Source organism: Corvus hawaiiensis, chromosome 26 (assembly GCF_020740725.1).
Source record: "Corvus hawaiiensis isolate bCorHaw1 chromosome 26, bCorHaw1.pri.cur, whole genome shotgun sequence".
In the NCBI taxonomy this organism is placed as follows: domain Eukaryota; kingdom Metazoa; phylum Chordata; class Aves; order Passeriformes; family Corvidae; genus Corvus; species Corvus hawaiiensis.
The window spans coordinates 2,563,510-2,571,263 of NC_063238.1; the positions used below are offsets into that span (position 1 = coordinate 2,563,510).

At 39.7% G+C, this 7,754-nt stretch overlaps 1 long non-coding RNA gene across 2 annotated transcripts; it reads right to left on the bottom strand.

Annotated features, from left to right (window-relative positions):
• Positions 1–493: 493 nt before the first annotated feature.
• LOC125317406 lies at positions 494–7,491 on the bottom strand. 2 transcript variants are annotated; one of them, XR_007200062.1, is made up of 3 exons: positions 7,405–7,491; positions 6,970–7,049; positions 494–2,325 (listed from the first exon to the last, which is right to left on the bottom strand). It is a non-coding gene; the product is annotated as an uncharacterized LOC125317406 (long non-coding RNA). The 2 variants fall into 2 exon arrangements; XR_007200061.1 differs by having other exon boundaries at positions 6,970–7,052; positions 7,405–7,486.
• Positions 7,492–7,754: the final 263 nt, after the last annotated feature.

Here is a 7,754-nt window from a genome sequence, read left to right on the forward strand (position 1 = left end):
TTTTAGAGCCAAACTGGGATTAAATAGTAGTCAGGGAATGGTGCATCAAAACAGGAAGCTGGGTACAAGTTGACAAGGAAAGGATTGCTCTGCTGATTTTAGACTGGGTCACACTGTGAACTTGTTTTCCCCACCACCCTCCCCACCATGTGGAGCTGCTGAAGGAAAGTGTATCAGAAACTGGAGCACAGCACTGCGGTGCTGCTGACTGCTAACTGGCCAGAGGCAAGCACACATTTCTTTCAAACACTGCCCTGGAGGGAGGGATGTGTCTACACCCAGCTGGTCCTATGCCTTCACCCATGTCCCTGCTGCAGCCACAGGCAGGACCGCGTAGTGAAGGGGCTTCTGAGGAGAAAAAAAAATTGGTGAAAGAAAGGTGGAAATCTGTCCTGGAGCAAAATTTAAGAAAGGTAAGGCAATGTAGTTGAAAAGAGGAAATTTGACAGTGTGGAAAGACGCCAGGGTGAGGAAGGCGGCCAACAGCACATCATTCAATTCAAGGTTTAATTATTCTACAGTGCACCATGAGACATAACACTAATCATGGAGAGGGAAGGGCTGTCACCTTCCCAGCTTCTGTAGCTTCCTCAGTAAGCATGTGTTGTTTGTGACAGCAAACAAGTCAATCAGTTGCTGCATATCAGCAGCAAAGCAAGCTCCATCAGCAGCAGTAAGTCAGCAGGGATGAAAGTCCCCCATGCGGGGGTCCATGGCTCACTTGCTGCACTGGGAATCAGGCCTATCTGCTAAGGCTCTAGGACTCTGTTAATTTTTTTTTACTGGAGGCTAAAGGTTTTCAGGATCTATTTGTGCCCAGGCTGAGGCAATACTAAGGGACATGGCTGGTCCCAGACTAGGCATCAGCTACTCTCTCTACCTAGAAATGGTTTGATTCTTCAATCTGTTCAATGGACAAATCCAGTTGCATAGATTTTTCTGTCACTGAGGGTTGTAATCTGCCTTAAAATTCAAATTTTCCCTCATAAAAGAACAATGAGTGGGACAGGTTGTTTACATTATAGTTTTCCTGTTCCTAGCAAATGAAGGTTCAGAAGTTATAGCGTGCAGGTGGAACATTCTTTTTTTTTAACCTACAAGCCAGTAATTAGCACCTTTGCTTCATGTTAGCATTCAGCATGTGGACCGTATTGCTTCATCAAATGTCTGAGGGCCCATCTGGTTTTCATCAGCTGAACAGCACTATTTGACAATGAGGGAAAAAAGAGCAAGTTTTGTTAGCAGCAATAATAATCAGTTTTCCTTGCCTGCATCTCTTTCCCCACCCAACCTCTTCAGCAGCCATCTTCTCTTCTTCCCCCTTCCCAAAGAAAATAATGTGAATGACTCCAGTAACTTGTGTATAAATTAGTAATGTTCTGGTGTCATAGGAGAATAATACATGTTGACAATGGGGACTACCTCAGCTTCTCCACCTGGATTTGTGACTATAGGTGAGAGACTTTTCTTAGGAAAATCAAGGGTACTGCTTGAAACAGTAGTTTGTAGTCCTCTTCAAGACTTCTGAAATGATCCTTTTCCCTAAGCATCTTCTTAATGCAGAAACTCTCTTTCTTAGGAGTTGGATTGTGTTTTTATCATTTTTTAAACAGAAAGAGACTCTGAACAGTTATGATACAAAAGCTATGCTGGCCTATGGAATCTTCTTGTAAGGGACTTTTGGGCTTTTAGCAATTAACTATGAATGCCATCCATATACTTCTAGCAACACTCATGCCAAAGATATCAGGTCTGTTTCCTCACAAGATTGACGCTCCTGAGCAGATGGATCTGGCCCATCCTATATTCCAGGTTTAAGAAAATGGTTCTCAGCTAGTTTAAACAGAAGGTTATGACCTTTTTCAACCCTACTCCCCTGCTCTCCATGCCTTCCTCATTTAGGCTGCTATGTCAAACACTGAGTGGGATTAATGATGGCAGATTACTGTGAGCATAAAGTTCAAGAGCTCAGCTGTTTATTTGTTTAAGAAAGTTGTTTTCTGAGTGTTTCTCTATATATCTAGCCACATGCTTATACTGAAATACCCCAGCACAATCACTGGTTTGTACGAACATTGTTTTGACAGCAAAGAATGCTTGTAAATATCCAGGATGGGGAGGGGAAATATTCAGTGTCTTAGGACTCATTCCATTTTCATGTGGTTTGTTCTTCTGTTGGTGGCGTGGGAGGAAATTCCTGTCCAATATCTGAGGAGACACCGTGTGCGAAAGTACCTCGGCTCAGGTGTGTAGTGCCGGAACATAGCAGGAGGTTGGAGGCAGCTTCTGGCCATCATCTTCAGCAAATAAGCATGGAAGGCAGACCTAAATTCAAAACTTTCAGTTACAGGTCAAGAAGCAAAAACCAGAAGATGGTTGCATCCCTATAGTGTCCAGGAACCCTGCCTAATGTCATCGTTGACAAGCCAAGCAGTGGATTTACACAGTTGGCTGCATTTATCTGTTGTCCTGTCATTTCTCAAAAATGCTCGGTTTAGTTTCTCAGGAGTGAAATTTGCTGGAACTTTGCTTGGTCTTCTAACACCTAGCTGAAACAAAGCTGTTAATTAGCTGTGCACCTACAGTACCTATCTTTCACTTACAGGTGCAGCTACGGTCAAGATTTGACTCATGAACTGTAGATGCAAAGCTTTTGATATGTCTTGGGCAGCAGGAAAGCAAAATGATTCTTCCTTCAATCCAGCATTGTCCCTGGCTGGCCACTCAGATTTACTAAGTTTGATTTAACAACTTAGCTCTGCTTATACATTTTAGCTGTTAATCACAATTTATTAACAAAAGGAAGGAAAAAAACCCTGCCCAAATCACATTCAGGTGAATCTAACTGCTTTTCTAAACAGCCTTGCCCCTGACTATTTTGTTAAAAATTTGAAGCAAGGGTTCTGGGAAAGAGAATGGTCTTTAAATTATTGCTTCCTTTTTAAAGCTAGCCCCATGATACACACATCAATTTTTTATGAGAGAAGTTCCTTTGAAAATTATCTTCTTGTGTTTTCTTTCTTTCAAAATTTATTCTAACTGAGAATAAACTGATTTTTCATCATGACACTCATTTCTCCAGAGAATAGTATTGTTTTTCTTTTATTATTTTCTGGTTCAGTCCATTTAAGTCCTCCTCCTTCTCCACTTCCTTAGTGCTCTAAGCAGAATCAGAGGTTAGTTAAGGAAAGTTGTGTCTGAGTTGTGCCCAATTGAAAGCTTCTGACTCAAAAAAATCCCCAAAAAACAACCCAGAAAAAGGCAAACTACCCTCAAAACCCACCCTTGATTTCTTGTCCTTAATGGTTTAATTACCAGATTAGTTCTTTACAATTACAGCACTTGTTTCCTGTTTTCAAAGGCAAAAATCAGCCACTTAAGCATGACTAAAAAAAAAACCCCGTGTGCCTAAATTAGTTTGCCTAGTTAGAGCAATAACAGCCGTATCAGACTGCAGGTGTCACAGTACCCACACACACACATAGAGCAAACTTAAAAACAGGAGGCAGCCTTACTGAACCCAAAGGAATCTTTTTTAGCAGAGTTCATGCTTCTTAGCTCATGAGGTCAGGCTATAGAAAAGCAGCTGACACTATGATATTGAAGGCTCCAGTGGTTTTCCTGCAGGAATAGATGGATGACCTGGTTGTTTTATATTGCTGACTTTGTCCATTACAACAACAAAGTAAAAACTGGTTTTCCTCATGTGGGTTTCTTCTTAATGAAATTTGTTCCTTGTCATCAAACTTATTTGTATGTTTTTTTGCTCCCTTGATCTCATTTTTCTTAATAGTCTCTTAACTTCCTGACTTTACATTTTCAGTTTTCAGGATACAGTTCATCCAAGGCTAAAGTGTTCTGACACAACTCATGCCAAAAATAAAAGGAAAATGAAAGAATGTTTTAGACTTTATCTCTGTGCCCTATCATTTCGGTGCAGGGGTTAATTCCTTCTTAAGTTCCTCAAATTCAGAAGAATCATGAATGATCAGACATATTTTCAGATAATGAAGCTCAGGCCTACTATCAATGCTAGGTTTCAGCATTAGTGACTGAGTTCTGAGGTGTTTTGTGGGAGGTTATACTTAGGTTACTCCCCAGAATTTAATGCAAATATTTTGAGAGAGGAATCATATGTATATTTAAGAACAATCTTAATACAATTCCACCTATAGATGGATTATATTTGATCTTCCATAATGGTTTTTTTCCCCCACAGGTAACTTTGTCTTCATGTCCTTAAAATTATCAGGATTAGAAATATAGACATTCATCCAACCTCACATCATTTTCTTACTGCTATGACCAGATCAGTCATTCAAACAACTCATCGTATAATTTAGGGATAACCTGAGTCTACTGTTTCCCCATTCTTTCTGCAGCCATACCACATATGTCATATGTGTAGACAGAAGAGCTTACCAAAAACTAAATCCCTTTTTTGAGAAAACAAAAACTACAAAAGAATAAAGTGCAACAGGAAAGAATATTTTGGAGGGCTTTTGTTATGTGATAGTAGCTTTTTAAAAAAAGTTGTGTCTTTTTTTTTACTGCCTGTTTATGACTGCAGAAGAACTGTAGAAGATGCTGACCAGTATACTTTTTTCCTGATAAGAGAGACTGCATCAGCATCAGAGAGACCAGAGAAACTGTTTTCCAGAAAACCCCATGCAGGAGTAATTTACCTGACTTACACAATTTCTGTGTATAATGTGCTTTAGGTATTACTTTTTTACTTGAAAGTCTTTCTTGCCCTGCCCCCCCCCCACTTCCTTTTTGCATGCCTTATGCATATCATAATTTGAAATAGTTTGATTTCTGAATTATCTAAGCATTCAAACAGATACAACGATGCAACTGAAATATTTTTTAGTAAGGGTAAAAAGGCAGCTGAAGTGGAAAACTTACCTAGCACTCCTGACTAGAATCAGGCTACGTATTCATACCTATACATGTTTGATTTCCTATTGTTTTAAAGTTGGTCTAGACCCATTTTAACAGCTAAACTCTCACAAGAAAGATGATTTCAGCAGAATTCTACTATTTCAGAATGGAGTGCTATTTCATTTTGCTTTAAGCTCAGTTGAGGCCACTGTCAGATTATTCCTCAGTTTGACTGTGATTTGCAAACCTGAAACCCTGATGCAAACCCAACCCAACAGCAGGTAAGGACATCCTGGTCTGTGTTCACTAAAAGCTCTGGTGACTTTGAATCCAGCTAAAGCCTTGTGGAGAAGAACCTGTATTGTTTTGGGTTAGCTACTTTTGAGCAGTTTCTCACATGCAGGCCACATCTGTCTAACTCATCAGCAGAAATGGGCATATCTGTGCCCAGGAAAAAACTGCTTTGAGATGTTCATGGAAAATCTAGGAAATCCCTGTCACTCCCTATTACTATTTGGCAATCACTTTCCCTGGGAACCTGCTTTTCCTGGAGCAGACAAGCTGTCAGCCCTGCAAGTGGTCTTTTTGTTTATGTACCTTTTCTGTTCCTCTGTTTACTTAAAGGGACAGAATTGTCAGCTCTTGTAAGGCTGGTCTGTATAACTGATGGCCTATCCACCTCAGACTTGCATCTTTTTATTTTAACTTCTTCTTTTTTTTTTTTTAAAGAAGAGTCTTATCCAAACACGAGTGAAATGGGCAGATTTATGAAAGCGAAGAAGAGCAAAGTGGAAAAGGAAGTTTATGTTTTTTGTAGAGACTTGCTGCTGTGCAAATGCAGTGAAAGAATCTCTTGGCTGTTTGGGCGTTTGTATAACAGCTAGAGACGCAGAGCAATTAGATTTTCTAAGTATAAGCAAGAGAATCTGTTTTGTTTATACAGAAAAGTCCCCCAGAAGAGAGGCAGAAGCAAAGACATAAGTAATAAGCGCATATGTTTGGAAAGAGTATAATGTACTTATAAATATTATAGTGGCGTCGCTACGGTTAAGGGTCTGGCAAGATTTCTGTTGTAAACCCTTCTTGTCAGAGTTTCAGGACAGAGCTGTAAAAATTCCAGGCTGCAGCTTGGCATGTGAGGGCTGAAGGCAGGAGCACAGGTTTCTCTCCTGCCCCTCAATCAGTTGTTACAAACCTGATTGTCAATAGGGAAGTGACATTAGGCAGAGCATTCACCTTTCTCTCTGAGAGACAAAGGTTTTTATTCCTGTCTTGCTGGAAAAGCTGGGATACTAAAAATGCACTGGGTCATCAGACTGTACTGCAGGAAGAAATGCCAGTGTGTTGAGGAACGGTAGATAGAAACAAGCTATGCAAATGAGCGACACCTTTCATTTTTGGATGCAGTCTACATGTCTCTAGATGTTTGATTACCTAAAGAGAAGATTGTACAAATTTTTAGGAAGGTGACTTCATAAAAAAATGCTGTGAAGGAATTAAAAAACAATTAATGATTTAGAACTAAACATTTCCTGAGGCTCTTCATCATTTATTGGCTGCATGCTGTTGATAGTTGAACTTAATGACAAAAAGAAGCACCAAGATCTGTACTTAAGCTGCAGTCTGTAAGGCTGTGATGTTTTTGTGTATTAACTGGCAAATCTGGCACTGCTTACAAAGGCAAACTTAACTAAGAATAAAAAGGAATTCATCTGCAATAAATTTAGACTATCCAAATAACCAGTGAGAAAAATAATATTTCACATTTGGGCAGTGTATGTGCTCATTAAATTCAACAAAAATCTCATCAGAAAAAATCCATTCAGACAAACACCTTAGAATTCTGCACACAGTATCTGATCTTGGTCTTTACTGCACAGGAGCTGCAAATCTGCATCCAAAGGATCAAACTGAACTCTTAAAGGGATGGTGGATACATGTGCACTAAACATATTGATAGCTGTAATTACACAGGGATTTAGGGACCTAGTTTTGGGGTTAACATTTCATGTGAATGTCACTTGATCTGGTCTGCTTGGCTTATGTATATATTATGAACCATTAAATTATCGTTGAAATTGTTACCTTTTGGTAGTGGCTAAAGAGGAATGAATTCTATTCAGGTATCAGGTTTTCAAAAGCAACGTCACAAGAGACATCTTGAACTGCTAAGGCAGAAGAAAAGATCATCAAGACAATAAATCAGTAGGCTATGCAAAAAGTTTCAGTTGTGCCAAAAAAGATTGCAGGCTACAAAACGTGTTTTTACCATGACAGTTGCAAAGGACATTTAAGCAGAAAAATGGAATGCCTTTCACTAATCTTATTATAAATGGTTAGTCAGGCAAAAATCTGATTTGCTAAAGGCACTGTCCCTTTTCCTTCCTTGCCCACTGTAAAAAGTCATTGCCTGTAGGCCAGCATTAGTACTGGGCAACCCCACCCAACTGAGCGATACAGGGTACAAGGCAGTGCTGGAATGGTCCCCTAGGATTCAATCTGGCTTCAAATAAATGTTACCTGGAGAAGTTCTGGTGCCTTCTGCGGTAGTCTGCCTCATTTGGAAGTAAGGAAGTCAAGATAAGTTGCTGTTGGCCTAAATATCCCATTGAAGTGATATTGGGAGTCTGACTTAAATACTGAAAATGTGGAGCCAAGACTGACTGTCCAATCGAAACGAAGTCTGTATTGCAAAACACTGGGGCATGTGGAAATAAAGTGCAAAGTAGGACATAATAAAGCTGTTGATTTTAATACTGATCCTTATGGATTAGTTTCTTTGTTTCTGCCTGTTCAAGTAAAGTGGCTTGAGGGAAGAGTCTGATCTTTCCTTCTTCACAGTAATTCCACTCAGAGTTTACTCCTTCTTT